This window comes from Lutra lutra, chromosome 11 (assembly GCF_902655055.1).
Source record: "Lutra lutra chromosome 11, mLutLut1.2, whole genome shotgun sequence".
Taxonomy (NCBI): Eukaryota; Metazoa; Chordata; class Mammalia; order Carnivora; family Mustelidae; genus Lutra; species Lutra lutra.
Genome location: NC_062288.1, coordinates 90,998,129 through 91,018,482, shown reverse-complemented (window position 1 = coordinate 91,018,482; position 20,354 = coordinate 90,998,129). Strand labels below are relative to the sequence as shown.

The following is a 20,354-nucleotide window of genomic DNA, read 5'->3' as shown; positions in this document are numbered from 1 at the left end:
TGAGATTAGGTTCACAGATTTTAAAATTGCAACTTCTCCTCTTATTCCCATTCTCTGTTTTAAACTTTCATCTGTTATGATATACTACGCATTTTAATCATATATTTTAAACATTGATTGCCTCCTAACCCTTTTCCTTCACCCTAAGACAGGTAGAATAGATATAGGCATTCTTAGAATACAAACAGGGAATTTTGTGTTTTACTCACCATCCTCTTCCCGTGTATAGAACATGCCAGGCACACAGGAGGAGCTCAGTGAATATTTACTGTATGAATGGGTGCAGAATACACGCAATAATCAAAACTGAGTGCTTCGAGCGCCCCTTTCACCAGAGTTCTAGGAGACAAGCGGGAGTCACCAGGAACTTGATTTTTGTGATTGAGGATGCCTCGGCGCTCGTACAGATTGCGAGTACCTTCTTACATTCTTTAGGATGTACTGATGTGTGGTGGTTTGTGAACTGCATGCATAGAGCTGTACAGGTACAACACCGAACTAATTTGCAGCGAAGTCCACGTAATCTCAAATTTGTACCGTCAGAAACCGGTTTTTGTAAGTGCACGGGTCTTTCGTTCTCTTGTGCCTCTGTACAGGATAATGCGGGATACTTCTTCACTGGAGATTAACGATGAGGAGGGGCTCCAGGGTGGTGGCTCCGAAATGTGCAAGCACGAGAAACGACTTAAGGCTTACTTGTCCCAGACGCCAATTCAGAATCAGATTCTCACCCTAGATCAAATCCCGCGCTCCTCCTACCCGCAACCTGCCTCTACCCCGCCCCTTTTGCTACCTATGGTGGGCGGAGCACAGAGGAGCCATTCCCAGCTCCCCCAAATTGGTTAAGCTCGCCCGAGTTCTGGGAACCCATTCCCGTGCAAACACCGAGGAAACGGAGCAGCCAACGGAGACCGCCGACGAAATGACAGCGGAGCTTCACACGCGGCCATAGAACGAAGCAAAACACGAAGAAAGGCAGTAATCTAGCTGCCACGTGAGGCGGGCGACCCGGTCTGCCCTCCGAGCAAGAACTTCAACTCCCGGCTTGCAGCTGGGCGGTTATCCTCCGCGGACTATAACTCCCAGGGTGCTGCGGGAGCGACCGCCCGCCTCTCCTCCCGCCCCTCCCCCGCCCCTCCCAGCCGGATCGGCGTGCGCCTGCGCACCGGAGGCCGGAGGAGTCTTACCCTAATGTAAGATGGTGGCCCGTCTGGCTGTGGAACCCACCGAAAGCTGAGAGTCTGTCTCTCAGCCGTAAAGGTCGGACTCGCTGAAGCAATCAGGCCCGGTTCTGAAGAGTTTTTTCCCCGACACTCGTTCAGTGGTCTCTTGTGAGGACGCGGCAGCGCGTGGAGTCGGCTAAGGGAAAAGCGAGGCAAGGCAGGCGGGTGAGTCTATGCGGGGCTGGGCTTAGGGGAAACCCGGGGCTGACCGGCTACGAGAGAGCGGAGGCTTCGCTGGGACTGTGCAGGCCGCACCCCCCTTTCTCCCCACCCCCCGCCTCATCTTCACCCTCCTCCTTCTTGGTCTTCCTCCTCCTTCTCCTCTTCCTCCCTCTCCCCTCTACGCCACAGCAGTTACCACCAGGAAAAGGGAGCGGGGCAGAAGGCGGCGCGGCGGCGAGCACCGACTCCTTCGAAAATTTCCTCAATTGGGGAGCCGAAGCGGATTCTCGTCTCCAGCTCTCTCCCCTACGATTCTGTAGGGGCAGAAATCTTGGGTCTCAGTACTCCCTTGTTTTCCGAGCTCTCTCTCCCCTCCCTGACGTCCTTGTCCCAGCAGCCCCCGTCTCCCAGGACCAAAGCCATCACTTCCACTCTGACCCGAGTTGCTGCTGCTCATCAGTCCCACTACTCATTGCCCACTCGTCCTGCTGTTTGTTTTTTGCTCCACTGCTACCACTCCGGAGTTAGCCTTTGCCCCCCTCTTGTGCTTGCAATCAGCCCCTACTCTATCTGCCACACTAGCGCTTCCGATTTGCAGCCGTTCCTTTTACCACATCTGTCATTTTAAAGCTGCCCCTTAAGTACCTAGCTCATGCTGCTGCTCGTTCTTACCCACCTGTTTCACAGCTTTCTTGGGAATATTCCGTTCATTCCCTCTTTTCCATACAGATTCTTTCAACATACACTTCCAGAAAAAAAAAGGGATGCCCCGTGGTGGCCCCTGAAAAGTCAAGTTGGGAAGTGAATTGAGTGAGGTAGGATACTGTTAAACGTCACGAGTGAAGATCATTTATTCGGGCTACACGGGAGAGGAACGTTTTCTTTCGGCTTTCAGTTGATCTATTTGTGGATTATCCGCTCTGTTGGGACGTGGGTTGTGTGTGTGTGTGTGTTTTCCTTCCCTTCTATATTTGACCCGCTTCTCCCTGCTACTAAGCATTCCACTGAATTACCTTTCCCCGGGACACTTAATGTGAACTCTGATTATACCAACAAATATTAGCCTAGGCATTTCAAAATAAGATAAATCTGGCATACAGCCAAATTAATCTGTGAACTCCACAAGAAAATAAAGAGGTTTTGATTATCTGCTGGTTATATGTGGGTTTCAGATCTTTTCCGTATTGAAAATTGATTATTGAGGGTTGGCTTAATTGATGAAATAATTTATGGTTTGGGTGGAAATTTCCTTTCCAGCCAATATCAGACTTAGTATTTTTGGATTTGGGAAGTTCTCTTTTAACATTTCTAGAATGGTAGGTATCTGAGTAAATTGTTTATCTCGAAAACTCATTAGGTGTGTATGCAAAAGAAAAATGAATTTTTTTCCCCCAAAAGTAAATCCCCATTTTTTTTCCACAGAAAAGAAGGGGGCTGGGAAAAGAAATGACAAAGCTGTGCTCTTATATGCATTTGTTGGCACTTACTGTCATTATTATCTACATTAAAAAGCAGAAAACTAGGAGCAAAGGGTGGCTGATGATGTCCATTTTTTGATGAAAGCAATATTGAAATGCCCTAATGGTATAATAAGCCTGTAATCACACCACTGTGAAATAAAGAATTATCAGAAAAGCAAACAGGATTATGTAGATCAGATACATACATTTCAACATTTTAAGTTTAAACATAAATAAGACACCGTTATATGTAAAAATGTTGAAAGTCACAGTAGCAATCTCATGCATCAGTATAATTCTTATTTGCAAAAGTAAAACCTCAAATGTAAATACAAATACATGCAATTACCCTTTTAATCACTTTTGCACATTGCTGTATTGAGATTTTTATAAATTTTACTTACAATACTTGAGGAATCCTCATTTCACATTCTGTTTACTTGATTGTGATAAATGGTCTGCTTTATCAAATATAAACCAAGGTTAGAAAAGCTGTTTATAAAACTTCCTTCTTCTTTTAGCCACTTACATCCCAATTTGGGGAAAGTAAATAAATCCCTATTCAGAATTGTAAGCAATTTATGTAGCAAGCCTTGCCCTGTGTTGTAACTTGAGGTTTTTCTTTAAAAAATTACTTATATTTAGTTTATTAGTAGGAACGTGTTTAAAATAATTGATCTTCAACTCTAAGTGACAGTATATATCATTTTCTTTTTTCATCACTATTGGAGAAGCTTTCCACTTTGTACCTGTAAATAATACCAACACACAGGTTTAAGAAATCCTTAGCAGTCATACTTGGCTGATTTGTAAGCAGTGTGTTCTAGGAGAGGACTGTTTGTCTGGCAGAAGAGTGTAAATGATTTTAATACATCTTTTGTTTTGTAAAGATACTTTAGCTAGCTAAATATATTCTCAAGTGATTTTCTTCACACCATACTTTCCTCCTGCAGTCATCAGATTCTTAGTTTCTGCACTTGGAAGTCAAAATGAATTCATTTGGGATCTTTAGTACATTTGAAGGAGGTATTTAAAATTTTTTGATGTTTTGATAGGAAATCGAAAGCTGTAATTTCAGAATATTTTTGTATGGTTTAAGTTTTTAGATGTAGCTTCAGGAACATTGCAACTTCGTACTTCTGTGGATTTTGTTTCTTTCTTTTTTTGATAGTTTGGAATACTTTCTGTTAGGTTCAGTGGTTGAATTCTTTAGATGAATACATGAATTCTGTTGCAAGGTTTTTGAGCATGAATTACTTTAACTTATTATATAAAATTAGTTTCCATAAAATTACATAGGCAAGTCTTTAATTTTATTAGGATGAGACAATTATAATCAAATGACAGAATGCAGGAAAAGATTAAATTTTGTACTGTCAACTTTACTAGCAGTAACTTTCAACTCATTGCTTTGTAAAGGAGAGTGTTGCTTAAGGATTAACTTCTTTCATTAGGGGAATTTTATTTTAAAAATGATTTTAAATGGCTTAAGAGAGTGAAGAAAACATTTTCTCAGTGTAAGCAGTATGATTTTAGTAGGCTTCCCTTTCCTTCCCTACTCCTGGTTTTAAGGTGAAACTATGCTCTTCATTTTATTGTGTGTGTGCACGTGTGTCTTGTACCTGCAAATACTACTCAGTTGAATCTATTTCAGCTCATGTTATTATTTTTATAGACCATTCGAGTGAAATAGAAAGTTTTAATTTGTGAAAACTTCAGCCCCTGATGAAAATTTCGCTTTATGACATTAAGTGTAATACTGTCTCGACTTTTTGTGAAGGAAGATACATTTAGCCCATTTGGTTCCAAAGAAAAACAGTAGGGAAATAGGTTATAGAGATTTTTCATGTTCTAGAAATAGTATAACTAGAATGTACCACATAATTTTCTCAAAGGATTTCTTAATCTAAGTGGAACTTGTAAATGGTTTTTATCCCACTGGAATAGCATGTATTGGATAAAACTTAATACATTCTGAGATTTAAAAAATTTTATGTACTTCAGAGATACTAGGAAAAATCTGCAAATGCCCATCCTTATATATCAAATGTGTCAATATGTCAGTAGCCGTGGTATTCTAAAGATAGTTATAAATATTTTTTTTCTTGGAAGTTGAGATTAGACAAATTATAAAGATGGCATAATTTACTTAATCATGTAGTGCTGCAAGGAAAGAAGATAAGTGGGACTTTTTAATCATATTTAGTGGTTTTCTGAAAGAACTTTTTTCCAAATTGCTTTTAATCTTGTTATTATGTGGTCTTTATTAGAAAAGATTGTGTGGTAAATGTTAACTTTTTAAAGCATAGTAATATAATTCAGTGGATTTTGTCACATTTCTTTTTCATGGTATTATTTTTTTACTTTTTAGTCAGAAATTAGTTTATGGAAGAGAAAATTTCAACACAATTTTGGCCTTTGGATTAGCGTTTTAGCAGGTTTTTTTTTCCCCCGTGAGAAGGGAGAACTTAGATGCTACCAAAAAAATGATAATTACTTTAACTTGCTAGAAAAAGTTAATTTTCAAGATAGTATAAGTACAAGGAAGTTTGAGGATGAGTTTTTCTCTTAACTATATTTGTGAGGAAGGTTTCATTCTTACTAAACTCTGTTTATACAAGTGTTGTCCTGTTTTAAACTTTTAATTGCATTGGGTGATGAGATGATATATTGCTATGAAGATAAACCTTGCTATTTGTATATGTGTCTGTGAGATACCATTTCAAAAACAAATAGTTTTCTTGATTATGGCAGCTAATTACCTCTTGAGTGTTTAGAGACAGTGTAGGGCGGGAAAACCAAAATAATCATATTGTTTTATTCCTAAAACCAGTCTGGAAAAACAATAAGTCAAGGCAAAATGAGCAGTGTAGTTAGAATAAGATGCCAACATTTAAAGGTAGCTGGTGTTGCATTTCTGCTTTTGGAAGAAGTTAATGAATGATATTGTAGGGAATATACTGATTGAAATTTGAAAAGTAGCTATAGACTGAAATATCAGGCGTGGAGCATTCTTTAGCAGCAACAAACAGATACATTGTCATTAAGCCAAATATCTGAAATTTCTTAAGCATGTTTTTCAGTCTTTGGAATAAAGAGGAAGTGCTAATTTTTCTGATTATTTAAGAACCTACTAATTCATTCCCTGTTGAGGGCAGTAGGTATCTTCAGATTGTGAATTTCCTGAAATAATACTGGCTGATTTGTGTTATTGAACACTGTAGCAACTTTTTCCCCCCTACCTTTTGTATGCTTATGATTTTTTCTTGATGTTTTTTCCTGAGGTTTGGATGGACCTTTTTATGAATGTTGTAACAGAATGAAAATTTGAAGTATAAACAGTATCACTTTTGGTAGTAAGATTATTCTTTTGATAGAGACGCTCCCATTTTGATAACATTATTTTCCTTAAACTAATTTTATTAATTCTTAGAATTAGGATGCTGCAAGATCCCTGTTCAATTAGATCTTTTTAGAAGAAAAAAAATTTTTTTAATGGTTTTATTCATTTTTTTGACAGAGAGATAGAGTGAGAGAGGGAACACAAGCAGGGGAACCGGGAGAGGGAGAACAGGCTTCTCGCAGAACAGGGAGCCCGATGTGGGGTTGGATCCCAGGACCCTGGGATCATGACCTGAGCCGAAGGCAGGTCATGACTGAGCCACCCAGACCAGTTAGATCTTTCCAGAAATTTTTTTCTTAGTTTGAATTGGGACTTAGGTATTTGTTGAGTAAAGAAAATGTTATAATGTATCTTGATTTTGTCATTTAAAATGAAGTAAAGACATTATTGGTACTTTAAAAATAATAAGCATATTGTGAAAAATTTTAAATAAGTATAAAGGTAGACATCAACTTCTTTGTAGTTGTCACTCAGCTTCAAAGATTATCACCTCATAACCAGTCTGGTTTCACCTACACCCCTACTTACTTTACCTCTCATCCTTCTGCTCTTTGACCTAGATTATTTTGAAGCAAATCCTAGTCATCCCATTATTGCATTTGTATTGGAACTCTTTTGACATAATAAAATAAAATATCTTGGTATTTTATCAAGAATATTTAATCTGCTTGTCAAATAGTCTTTGAGTACTTATAGATCCATTTTCTGTGCTATGACCCAGGCTTTTAAGAGTTTATTATCTTGTTGGGTAAAGGTTCATAATAATTTAACTAGCACTATCCAAAGTGGTATCCAAATAACGTGCGGTATACATAGTCTGGGTCCAGTATGTCAGTGTAGGGATATCTTCAGACCGAAGTTCTAGGAGTGAGGCTTCTTAGAGAAAGTGGGACTTGAATAAAAAATACATACCATCTGCATAGGGAGAGCTTCTCCAGAAGGAGAATGTTCCATACATGAGCAAACACTGGCTGTGACCAGCATGATGTGAGAGGGAAGTAAGTAGTCTGGCCTCAGTGGAACGTGGAATGAAGTCTTAATTTTTGGGAATCGTGTCAGATAAGTTAGTATACTAGGATAGAGCTGGGTTATGAAAGATAGATTCAGTGGCAGGTTGAATTTGATCAGTGAAATTGTGAGGAACCATTAGAGTTGGTCAGGAGGCAGGAGATAACATATTAAAGGTGCTTTTTTTTTTTTTTTTTTTAAAGAAAAATTGCTTTTCAGTAAGGTGCATCATATTTTGGGGTTGACAGTTAAGTTGAATTTGAAAATTTAATGACTAGGCCACTGAGGTAAGGAGCCATAGAGAGAAGTTAGTGTTGAAGTTCTAGAGGATTCTAGATTGATTTCAGCTAATTGATTTCATCTTCTCTTCAGTCTTTACATTCAGAAATAACACTAAGGTTTCAGAGAATCAGAAACTGAAGAAATGTGGTCAATTTATCTTTGATAGTCAACTTCAATTTATTATCCAGGCCTAGCTTTTGGAAGGGAAGTGATGCATGATACTCGATATATAACAACCTTACAAAATTCCTGTAGAAAAAAGCTACCAGTGTTTTAAAATAATTTTAGATATTCTTTCATTGGGGAATGAGAGTTTGGAAAATAAAAGACAGGCTTAATTACATGACTGTAATGGGGCGCCTGGGTCGCTTGGTAGGTTAAGCATCCAATCTTAGCTCAGGTCATGATCTCAGGGTCCAGGGATTGAGCCCCATGTTGGGCTCCAGACTCAGTGCAGAGTCTGTTTGAGATTCTTTCCAACCTCTGCACCCTCCCCCTGTGCTTGAGGGCGCTCTCTCTCAAAAAAAGAAAGAAAGAAAAAAAATCACATGATAATAAGAGATGGAACATATCTCACTTGTAAAAGAGAAATTTAGGGGCGCCTGGGTGGCTCAGTGGGTTGAAGCCTCTGCCTTCGGCTCAGGTCACGATCCCAGGGTCCTGGGATCGAGCCCCGCATTTGGCTCTCTGCACTGCTGAGATCCTGCTTCCTTCTCTCTCTCTGCTTGCCTCCCTGTATACTTGTGATCTCTGTCTGTCAAATAAATACATAAAAATTAAAAAAAAAAATCTTAAAAAAAAAAGAGAAATTTATGCCTCATCTGTTTCTTATGTGTGAATGAGTTCAGAAGGAGTATTAGGAAACTTATCTGAACAGCTTATAACCAGTATATATTATTAAATATCTGTAAAGTTTAATAATGACCTGATGAGAGCTGAAGAAATGGCAGAAAATTTTGATGAAGTAGGGCACTAACTATTGTCAGTTCAAGGCTCCCTTAAGGATGGTTAAGTTTAGGTCAGCAGGCTAGAGAAGAATGTTGGGACAATATTAAATGGAAACGTGTTCCTTGATTTAATTTGTCATACTCTGCTTTGCAAAGGTATTAATAAAAATAGATTTGGTTAAACAGCCATATTCTTATTTGGAATTTTTCTTGAGTTATGAGACCCCGGAAGTTCTTTTCTTGTTTTGTTGACTCTTCATTAGACCAGCTTTCTAAATCTGTTCTGTATTGCCATGTTCTGTTCTCTGTTGCCATTTATTCTCTTATTGCTTCCTTCAGTATCACATGTAGTCCTTCTCGACAGTATATATGATTGTAGATCTTAAGGATTCTCACAGAGTCTGAAAACAGCTCAAGCTGAGGGTGCTTGCAACAACTTCAAAATTCAATTTATCTTTATTCACCAATCTTTTTTGGTCCTGTTATTTTAAAAGGTATAACTACCATAATGCCATGAACCCTTTAGGTACTTAGGAAATATTGATAAGGATACAGATGATGATGCAACATAGTACATTATTGGGACATGTATGTTTTTCTCTAACATTCCCTCCATCCTATGATCTCCTTACTCCTGGTAGCATGACAGAGCTATTTTTGACATTTTTTACTTCTTTATTTAGCCGATCTGTTGTGCTTTCTAATATGGTCAATAGAATGGAAAGCTGTTGCTTTCTTGGGAGTTTAACAGGGGCTTTAATATGTTAATTTTGGATTTAAGATTGAGTTGAGATCCCTTCATGCAGGACAATCTTGAGAAGGATTGTATATCTTAATTGCCACCAGTGTATGTGGGAGGAAAGTAAGTATCAAGTACACAGTACGGGAGAGCCTTAGTATTTGAGAATATCTTCAGTGGTAGTTGCCAATCCATTCTTTTCCCAAGAAATTTTAATTTAGTCCCTTGGAGTGTGGAGTCATTTATAAAGGTCACAGTGGGTGGTAGTGGGGAGAAAATGGTTCTCTACTCCAAAAAATCTCTCTCAATTTTAATAACTTAAATAAATCTCAAATTATTAATAGTTTGCTTTTTTTCATTCATGCAGTTCTTGGGAAAGAGTTGACTTTGTGTGAGTGGCTTTGGGGTTGCCTTGGGTGGCCAGCAGGATAGGTGTGTTGTAAACTCAGGAAAGGGGAGGGGAGGCAGAAAATAAAGTGAGAAGACTTCAGATTCTAGCAATGGCGACTCTGCATTTTTGACTGAAGCATTGTTCAGCTCCTTTGCTGTCTTTGGTTACATACTTCAGGTTTTTTGTTTTTTTGTTTGTTTGTTTGTTTTAAGGTTTATTTACTTTAGAGAAATATGAATGAGTATGGTGGTAAGGGGCAAAGGGAGAGAGAGAATCCCAAGCAGGCTCCACAGCCAGCACAGAGCCTGACATGGGGCTTAAAAAAACATTGTGACCTTGAGATTATGACCTGAGCTGAAACCAAGAGTTGGGACACTTAACCAACTGTGCCCCCAAAGTGCTTCAGCATCTTTTTTTCTAAGTTAGACTGTTAGTACGAATTGGGGAGGCTATAGACTTTAGCCTTTTCCAAATCAAACTAGTGTCCTTGTCCAGCTTTGTGCATTTTAACCTCTACAGCTCAAAACGTGACAAATTGTGTCTTTTCTCTGCTAGATGGAAAGGGGAAACTCTGCTAGAAGGAAAGAGAAGAATAACATTGGTATGATACTCCTCATCTGCTTATATGTTAGTGGTGTACTAAGACTATTTTGTGGAAAATCCTCTGCCTTTTATTTTTAATTTTATGTATTCAGTTATAAAATAGCTTCATGAATTTGCCAAATGAGTCCTTAGGAACCTTTAAAAAGGTCCATACCATGGAGTTAATGATAGATTGAAGATCACCTATGTAAGTTGATGCTTGGTGGTACTTTTTTGAGATTTCTTACTTCTACTAAAATATTTCCTGTCATACTGGACACATCCTAGATTTGAATTTTTCTTCCAAAAAGTAAAGCTAGGAATCTCTTAGCTACCTTCCCTGCTTTGTATTCAAATCTGTTTTGATCCTGATGAAAGCAAGTATGACAGTAAAATACTTTGAATAAAGTCATGCTAACAAAAGAACATTTGTTAGTCACGTGTCACTGTGTATTCTTTTGTCATGCCTAGCTAATATTTTGTGCAGCTTTGGTGAACTCTGAATAATACATGATGTGCTTGTGTTTACAGATTGTGGTTTTTTTTATTTTATGTACAACTAAATTCACAATTTTTAAAACTTAGCATGATATTAAAGGGTATAATTTTTTCTGTATTTGGAACAAAGGACTAACTTAAATGATTTTTCATAGTTGAACATAGTTTTTAATAGCTTCTCGTTTTTTGTGCAAGCCCTTCGAATTCTCCCCTATTTTTATTTATTGTTTACTATTGGGAGTATGCAGTGTAGTATGGAGCCAGACTGCCTTAATGTAAATCTTGGTTCTACCATTTATTACTTGTCAGACCTAAGGCAAGTTACTTTACCCTGTGTGGCCCTCAACTTCCTCATTTGTAGCATGGAGATGTGAGGAGTATCTGTGGAGTAAATGAGTTAATATAGGTAAAGTGCTTGGAATAGTATTTGGCACGTAGTAAACCCTGTATATAAGTGTTTGCTATTATTACACATTATTATACATTTGAAAAAATCAGAAAACACTCATTTTTGAAAACTTATTTTTTAATTCAATACAGTTTTTAATGTTTAGTTACTAGACATGTTTTCAGTAATTATTTGACAAGCTGGAAACACAAGTAAGGTGTTTGAAGGGATAGTCGAAAGACTGGCTTGTCTGGAGTTCTTTTGAATCAGGGGGTATTAGAAAATGAAACTGGATAGGTATGATAGAAAATGACTATGGAGTGTTTTGAACTGAGACAGAAATTTAGATGTGGTTGTTAAGTGGGCAATAATTGCAATCATGGTAAGGTTTTTTTTTTTTTTTTTTTTAAGTCGGGAGAGTGATGTGTTTAAAATAGTATTTAGGGGAAGGTGGTTTTGGGTTTTCTTGGTAGCATAGAATTATTTGATTTTATGTGGACAGAGGGTTTTTAATTTTTTTTGGTCTGTTTTGTTCAGGGATCTACCTTAAATGGCTCAGACAGTGCCTCATAGATAGTAAGAGCTCAATAAATACTTACCTGATGAATGAATCTTAAGGAAGACTGTGAGTTAACAGAGAGAGAAAACACAGAGGACTCAAACTTTTGGAAACTCTGCCTTTAAGAAGTCTAAGTGAAAAAAGAGTTATTAAAGGAATAATTGGAGAGGTGGAAAGAAGACAGAAGAAAGAAAATGGAAAAGTTTAATAAAGTTTAAGTTTCAGAAAACAAAGAGATTTTCCAGTAGAGAGAAGTCGCAAAGATGAGGAATAGGAAAATCCAATATAGTATCACTTCTATTTTAAGAGGAAAAGAAAGTAGTGACGCAGTCTGATTCGACATTCAAGGCATTGGGAATAGTGAAAGCCCTTTGGCTTGTGGTGTGATGGTCAAGAGCCATCTTAAAGCAATTTTACTTGCATGGGAATGTAAATCAGATTGGGGGGAAGTTTGAGGAAGGTTTAAGTGCAGAGTCTAGGTAAAAACCATTCAGTTGAGAAAATAACTGTAAAAATGGCAGGAAGACAAATTATAATAGCAGTTTTCATAGTTCTTGAATGTGTACTATGAGGGATTCTGTATATTAAGAGAAAACTTGAGGCAGTTTGTGCTGAATGTTCTTGTTTCGTAATAGAGAAGACTTACTCCACACCCTGCTTCAGGACTCTGCCACTTCCTAACTCTCTAACTCTCCCTTGTCACGTGGAGGCCATGATAGCATGTATTTCATAGATCTGTGATAAGGATTAAGTTATTGACTCTTTTTAAAGCACTTAGAACAATGCTTGGTATCTGGTAAATGTTTGATAAATGTTAGTTAGCTGTTATCATCCACTGTTGAGGTAGAGAGTAGGATTGGAGGTTCGCATTGAAAAAGAAAAGTAAGGAAATTATTGCGAAGTAATGTCAAGAACTAAATGGAAAGGCCTTAGAACCTTTGCTCTGGCTATTCTCTCTGCCTGAAGAACACTTTTCCAAATATCCACATAGCTTCCTCAACTCCTTCAGACCTTTGCTCAAATGATCTCCTTTTCAATAAGGCCTACCCTATTTCTTTACGGTTAGAACCCAGGCCCCTCTCCCTTAATATTTGCATTTTTAAATTTTTTGTATAGTATTTATCCTCATACATATCACGTAATCCACTTATTCTTTGTATATACTATTTGTTGCTGATTTCCATCTGTTAGGGTAGGGGCGTTTGTTTCCTAATGTATCCCAGGTTCTGGGAATAGTAGTTGGTATATTAGTAGTAGGTGCTCAATATATGCTTGCCGAATTAATAAATTACTCTGCCAATGAGGAGGGTTTTCTGAGATTGGTGAACACTATGTAGAAGTTGACCTCAAAGATTTCCTCTCCTTTCTGAAATAAGTCCATTTTGGTAGTGGTTTTCCTGGCAGTCATTTGAGAAATCCATTTAGCTGAGGGAAGGAAAATGTAAGATGAATTTCTTTTTTGCTACAATAACTATATTTTACATTTGATTAGGTAATGAAAGCTTACCTTTGAGTGCTTATTAGATACTAGGTAATGTTCTAACCTCTTTATTAGTTTTTTAAAATTCTACAACCTTACAAGTACATCATAGTTTTCTTGCAAGCCATTATTAGGGATGAAGGGGAAGCCATTTGCCCTGAGACTAAGCATGCTTCCCAAGACTGTTGTCTTCTTTTGACAGGGAGCTTCTTACATGTCATTCCTCCCTCTGGCATTCACAGCCTTGACACTATTACTTGCCTGAAGTGTATCTGGACTAATCTCATTATGTCCTTTATCCCTTTTTATGTCAGTCATCACTAGTCTCCTACTTTAATCCCCACAGGATTCTGAACATTTCTAGGCTTTTCATTCCTCTCCATCATCAGCAAAATTTCTTCTATCCTTGTTTTTTTCCTGAACATTTTCCTCTACTCTCCACTTTTCTGAAAACACTGCTTCCCCTGCAGTCCTCTAACATGTTGGCTATTAAATTTTTCATTTTTTTCTTGTATGCCATCATCAAAGGTCAGTGGGGAGTCCCATGCACTATGATTGAAAACTGTATTTCCCATTCTTACTTCCTCCATGTAGCAGTTGAAGAGGGAGCCTTGTTCCACTGAGTCTGAAAAATGGGACGGATACGTTCCATTTACCTTTCCTCTATGAAATTTGTCTGTTAACAGGTTCTGTTGTCCATAAACCCTTGTTTGCTGTCATCTACTGTGCTCTGGGTTACATCTTCTCTTTTCTTGACCATTACAGCTCCTTGCTCACTGTTATTCTTGATGATACTCTGACTCTTTTAATTCTTCATAATTTCAGCTTGTACCATCTCTGATGCTACTGCGGCCTTCTCTGAATTCTTCCCTAAAGATTTTGCTCACCATCTCATTTCAGTCACTCACTCGTGGTTGTATCGTACACCTTCTTATTACCTATAACTTGAACCCTTCCATGATTTTCAATTCATGCAGCCCCTTCTGCCATTTATCTTTTCAGCTCATTTTACCTAATACCATAACACAACAACCATGTCATTAGGATCTCCAGTCTACAGACTGTCCTTTGCCCCTTTGCTTTTCTTTCTTCTTACCTATTAAACATTTATTACCTAGTGATTGATTATTATATTCATTCCCTTTCGTATGCTCTCTACTCTTTTGCCCCTTTTTTACTTCTTTATACTTACTTGGCAAACCGTCAACTCTAGCTAAGTCAGATTCTCTTGAGGACTTCACATCTGTACCTGTGTGGCTACAAGTGACTGAAGAACACAACCATGATGAGCACTCTCAACTTTAAATTCATGTAAGAAACCTCAGGTGGCCCTTAATATTGTCTGGCAGTCATTATCTATTTCCTTAGTCCATTCATTTTTCCCTCTCCCAGATGACTTAGTTATACCCTTGCCTTTGTTATCAGACTTCCAGCCTTCTTCCTCATACTCACTCTCAGTTGATGGACCTACTTTCTCTTCCACCAAGAGAACATTTACAGACTCTACCACCACATCTCTGTACCTGATGGTCTGACTCACAGACCTTTGCCTTCCTTCTGTTACTATAGATGAACTGTCTTTGCTTCTGTCTAATCCAGTTCCTTGGATCAATGCATTCAATCCCATCCCCTTTCATTTACTCTGAACATTGCTCTAAGTAATTCTCCTCCCTCTTTACAGATCGTTAATTTTTCCTTTTCTGGGTCATTCCCATTAATGTGCAAAACATGCTGTAATTTTATAACTTTTATCCTCATAAAATATCTTCTTTTGCTCTTCTCTATTTCTTTCTTTTTTTTTTTTTTTTTTTAAAGATTTATTTATTTATCTGACAGACAGAGATCACAAGTAGGCAGAGAGGCAGGCAGAGAGAGAGGAGGAAGCAGGCTCCCCGCAGAGCAGAGAGCCCGATGCGGGACTCGATCCCAGGACCCTGAGATCATGACCTGAGCCGAAGGCAGCCGCCTAACCCACTGAGCCACCCAGGCGCCCCAAGCTTTTCTCTATTTCCATTGCAGCAGAATCCCCTAAAGCATTGTCTAAATGTACTTGTTCTGGTTATTTTCTCATGTGTTCTCTGGAGCCTGTTTTAGTTAGGCTTTGGCTCCTACCACTCACTGTACTAAGATTGTTTTAGTACTAACAATGACAGTGGTAAATCTAGGAGTCATTTCTTTGTATTATGTGATCAGTCTAACTTTGACAAGTTATTTTTTTCTTCCTTTTTGATATACTTGTTTCATTTACCTTTTAGGATACCACATCCCCTTGGTTTTCCTTAAAACTTACTGACTGCTCTTCCTTAGTCTTTCTTAGTAGATCCTCCTCTTTGCCTACTTCTAAATAGTGGAATATCCCAAGGCTCACTTTCTACCTTCACTCACTTGGTGATCTCTGCTAGTTTTGTGGCTTTGAATATCTTTTTTTTGGGGGCGGATTGGGGGTAGGCTTTGAATATCTTCTAAATGTTGATGGGTCTCAAATTTATTTCTCCAGCCTCAACTACTCTCCTCAACTCCAGATTTGTATATCTAGTTGCCTACTTAATGTCTTCACTGGAATGGCTGTTAACTGTCTCAAACTCAACATGTCCAAAATAGAATTCATGCTCCTTCCTCCCAAATTTGCCCTCCCCTAACTGCTTCATCCACATAGCCTTCCTCATCTCAGAGGCTGGCAGCTTTCACTTGCTCAGGCCAGAAATCTTGGCCTCATTCTTGACTCTCTTGTTCTCACACATTTATTCCATTTATTTCACATTTATTCTATCAGGAAATTTTGGTTCTACCTTTGAAACATGTACGAAATTCAACTAGTTTTCACCATCTCCACAGCTACCATCATTTCTTGCTGGGTAATTGCAGCAGGCTTCTAAGGGATTTCTCTACTTCTACCCTTTTCTCTATAGTTTGTTAATAATATAGCTGTTAGAATGATCTTTTGAAAACATCAGTTAGATGGCAAGAGATCTTGCACCACATCTGAGAAATTTCATTTGAGTTGATAAGATTAAAGATTGTTCTGCTGGTTTTATTTTATCTCATTGGTTCAGATGGCATATTTAATGTAGGCTTTGATTATAACCATTTTTATAGGTAGACAAAGAGCTGTCAAGGATGGTTCGTGGTCTTCCTCATTTCTCCTCACTAACCGTCCTTTTTTTTTTTTTTTTTAAAGATTTTATTTACTTATTTGAGAGAGAGTACCCCTGCACCAGTTGGGGGGAGAGCCAGAGGGAGAGGGAGAGAGATAAGTAGACTCTGTGCTCAGAGCCAGGCTTGGTCCCAGGACCTCAAGATCACGACCTGAGCATAAGTCGGATGCTTAACCAACAGAGCCACCCAGGTGCCCCACTAACCATCATCTTTTCAGCCCTACACACAGAAAGACTATATTTCTGAAGAAATTGGAAAGAGAAGGTCTGAATTGGTTACTATTTCAGAAAGTTGCTTTGAAAGGAAGAGTGGACCACCCTTTCTTAATAGAGGTCTGCTGTTACTGCTGCTAATGTCCTTTAGCAACATTGGCTTTCCCTTATCCCCTGCCAAATATAATGTCTTCTCTACCCCTGCCCTTTTTGTTTTTTCCTACTCCCAGATGGAAGTATTATATTTCTTAACTTTTGGCTCTATTTGAATTAGTGTTTTATACTCTAAACTCTCTTTTTACATATCCTGAAACCCATTCTTAGGTCTGGGAGATGTGTTGGTTATACTTCTGTGAATAGTTTCCAATAGAATGATAATGAACATGATAGTAAAAGGGGAATTGATAGAAATAGGTGGAAAGGAAATGACATGTACAACTGTGGGGGAAATGACATGTACAACTGTGGGGAAAATGAATGAACTTGTCATAAGGCTGATAATTTCTGGAGGAGTTATACTGTACTACATATAAAGAAGCTTAGAGATTGGTGGGCAAGAAAGAACTTAATTGCTTTTTTTATTTCTTTGCGTTCTTTTCTGTGAAGGCACATGTTCTCTAATCAGTTTTCTTCTGATTCCCTTTCTGAAAGTTTTCTTGTACTGGGATCAACAATCATCAAAATTACGATGTTGTGTATATATTGCTATTGATTTCATATCCTTTCAGATTATTGTACTTAATCTCTTGGTCTGAAAGTAGATATATGCCTGTTTTCTCAAACCATTTCTTAGACCTGTGTTGTCCCTTATGGTACCCATGAGCTGCGGTGGCTATTGAGCACTTGAAATCTGACTAGTCTGGGGCACCTGGGTGTCTCAGTCAACTGGTTAAGCATGTGACTCTTGATTTCTTTTTTTTTTTTTAAATATATCATTTATTTATTTGACAGACAGAAATCACAAGTAGGCAGAGAGGCAGGCAGAGAGAGAGAGGGGGAAGCAGGCTCCCTGCTGAGCAGAGAGCCTGATGCGGGGCTCGATCCTAGGACCCTGGGATCATGACCTGAGCCGAAGGCAGAGGCTTTAACCCACTGAGCCACCCAGGCATCCCGTGACTCTTGATTTCATCTCAAGTCATGATCTCAGGCTCATGAGATCAAGCCCCAGGTGGGGCTCCATGCTGCAGATGGAGTCTGCTTAAGATTCTCTCTCCCTTTCCCTCTGCCCCTCCCCCTGCTTGTGCTGTCTCTAGGTAAATGAATTAAATACATAAATAAAATCTTTAAAAAAAAAAAAAAGAAAAATGTGGCTAGTCTGAATTGAGATGTGTGCTGAGTGTAAAATACTGGAGTTTGAATGCCTAGTACAAAAAGGTTATAAAATATCTCATTAGTAATTTAAAAAATGATGATTACATGTATTTTGGATGCATTGGGTTAAATAAAATTGGGGCGCCTGGGTGGCTCAGTGGGTTAAGCCGCTGCCTTAGGCTCAGGTCATGATCTCAGAGTCCTGGGATCGAGCCCCGCGTCGGGCTCTCTGCTCAGCAGGGAGCCTGCTTCCTCCTCTCTTTCTGCCTGCCTCTCTGCCTGCTTGTGATCTCTCTGTCAAATAAATAAAAATAAAATCTTAAAAAAAAAAAGGTTATAAAATATCTCATTAGTAATTTAAAAAATGATGATTACATGTATTTTGGATGCATTGGGTTAAATAAAATTAATTACCTTTTGTTACTTTTTCTTAATGTGGCTAGTAGAAAATTTAAAATCATAGTAGTCGTTTGCATTATATTTCTCTTAGACACTGATTACTTTTTTTTGGTAAGATTTTATTTTATTATTATTTTTAATTTTTTTATTTATTTGTTTGACAGACAGATTACAAGTAGGCAGAGAGGCAGGCAGAGAGAGAGAGAGAGGAGGAAGCAGGCTCCCTGCCGAGCAGGGAGCCCGATGTGGGGCTCGATCCCAGGACCCTGGGACCATGACCTGAGCCGAAGGTAGAGGCTTTAACCCACTGAGCCACCCAGGTGCCCCGGTAAGATTTTATTTTTAAGTAATCTCTCAGACTCACAACCCTGAGAACAAGAGTTGCATGTTCTTCTGACTGAGCCAGCTGGTGCCCCTAAACTTACCTTTTTCTTTTCTCTAATACTTTGAGTTGTTTTTAACTCAGTTAATGATCTGTTCTATTTTCAACTAAAAATGAATTTGGTATGATGTATTTTAAAAGCATTTTTTCCGAAGTTAAATACTTTTATATTGTTGTGTTTTTGCTTTTTTTTTTTTTTTTGGCCTTTTTTTTTTTTTTTTTTAAAGCTAGCAAGGGTTTAATAGTGGTCAACGTGAAAGTACTTTCTGAAGGTGGGAGAGAGGGCAGGCCCAGAGGTGGCAACTGCCTGTATTGTTATCCTTCTTCTTTTTCTTCTTTTTTTTAAACATTTTATTTCTTGATTTGACAGAGAAGAGAGAGGGAGTGAGAGAGAAAACAATAGCAGGGGCAGCTGCAGGCCCAGGAAGAAGCGGGCTCCATCCCAGGACCCCAGGATCATGACCTGAGCCTAGGGCAGATGCTTAACCAGCTGAGCCACCCAGGCACTCCTTTTGTTACCCTTCTTAGTATTAATGTTCTCAAGCTAAGTTTTCTTTTAAGCCTCTGACTTTTGCCATACCCTGCTCATAGCACTACATAAACTTAAGTTATTCTTTATCTCTATTGCCTGGAAGAATTTTGAAGGAGGAACTTAAAAAGTATCAGAGTTTATCTTTTTATTTACTCTTTTTTTTTTTTTTAAAGATTTTTTATTTATTTGACAGATAGAGATCACAAGTAGGCAGAGAGGCAGCCAGAGAGAGAGAGAGGAGGAAACAGGCTCCTTGCTGAGGAGAGAGCCAGATGTGGGGGTCGATCCCAGGACCCTGGGATCATGACCTGAGCTGAAGGCAGAGGGTTTAACCCACTGAGCCACCCAGGTGCCCTATTTACTCTTCTTCTTAATATTAGACTATTTAATAGTACATGTTACAATCCTTCCACTATTAACGTATAACTTTAAAGGCAATTTGTATCTGGTTTAAAAAAAGGATTGGAAATTCTAAGTATGAGAGAAAAGATTTCGTCTGCTTACACACAAAACCCAGCAGATGAATAAACACCCCCAACCCCTGCTGACTCTAGTCAGCATTACTGCTCTTCTCCCCCCACCCCCATGTTATAATACTTTATAAAGATTTAAGTTCATGGTTTTATTTATATTATACATCTGTTGAAAAAAAAAAGATTTATCTTAGGTTCAGTGAATCTTTTTTACAGAGGTTAAGCTTTGAACTGTCTTTAAGTCCAAGAGGCTTATAGCTTAGATCTGGGTAGTTTTTTTTTTTTTTTTTTAAGATTTTATTTATTTATTTGTCATAGAGAGAGAAGCGAGAGTGAGCACAGGCAGACAGAGTGGCAGGCAGAGGCAGAGGGAGAAGCAGGCTCCCCGCCAAGCAAGGAGCCCGATGTGGGACTCGATCCCAGGACGCTGGGATCATGACCTGAGCCGAAGGCAGCCGCTTAACCAACTGAGCCACCCAGCCGTCCCAGATCTGGGTAGTTTTTTAAGTGAGCAGCTGATAATTGGGTAGTTATGGATATGTTGACTTCTGATTTCCAAATATATTTCACTGTAATCCACAATATGTTGTTACCATGAACATATTAACAAAAATGGCTCTGTTAAACATTTGAAAATTTACAGAACTATTATTTTTATTCTCATCCAGAGAGTCCACAGTACCTCCTTAGGTATTGAAAATTATATAAAAGGTGCAAGAAGTAAAGTTGGGCCAACAAGCTTGAATCCTTTTTTTTAAAAGTTTATC

General features: G+C 38.4%; 1 protein-coding gene across 6 annotated transcripts in view; it reads left to right on the top strand.

Annotated features, from left to right (window-relative positions):
• Positions 1 to 1,149: 1,149 nt before the first annotated feature.
• Positions 1,150 to 20,354, top strand: part of CNOT4 (CCR4-NOT transcription complex subunit 4) — a 139,142-nt gene continuing 119,937 nt past the window's right edge. For 2 of the 6 annotated variants that reach the window (XM_047694163.1, XM_047694162.1), the window contains exon 1: positions 1,154 to 1,388. The gene's annotated coding sequence lies outside the window, so the exon portion shown is untranslated. Of the gene's footprint in view, positions 1,389 to 20,354 lie in introns of all 6 variants that reach the window. The other 4 variants (XM_047694158.1, XM_047694159.1, XM_047694160.1 and 1 more) reach the window with 4 other exon arrangements.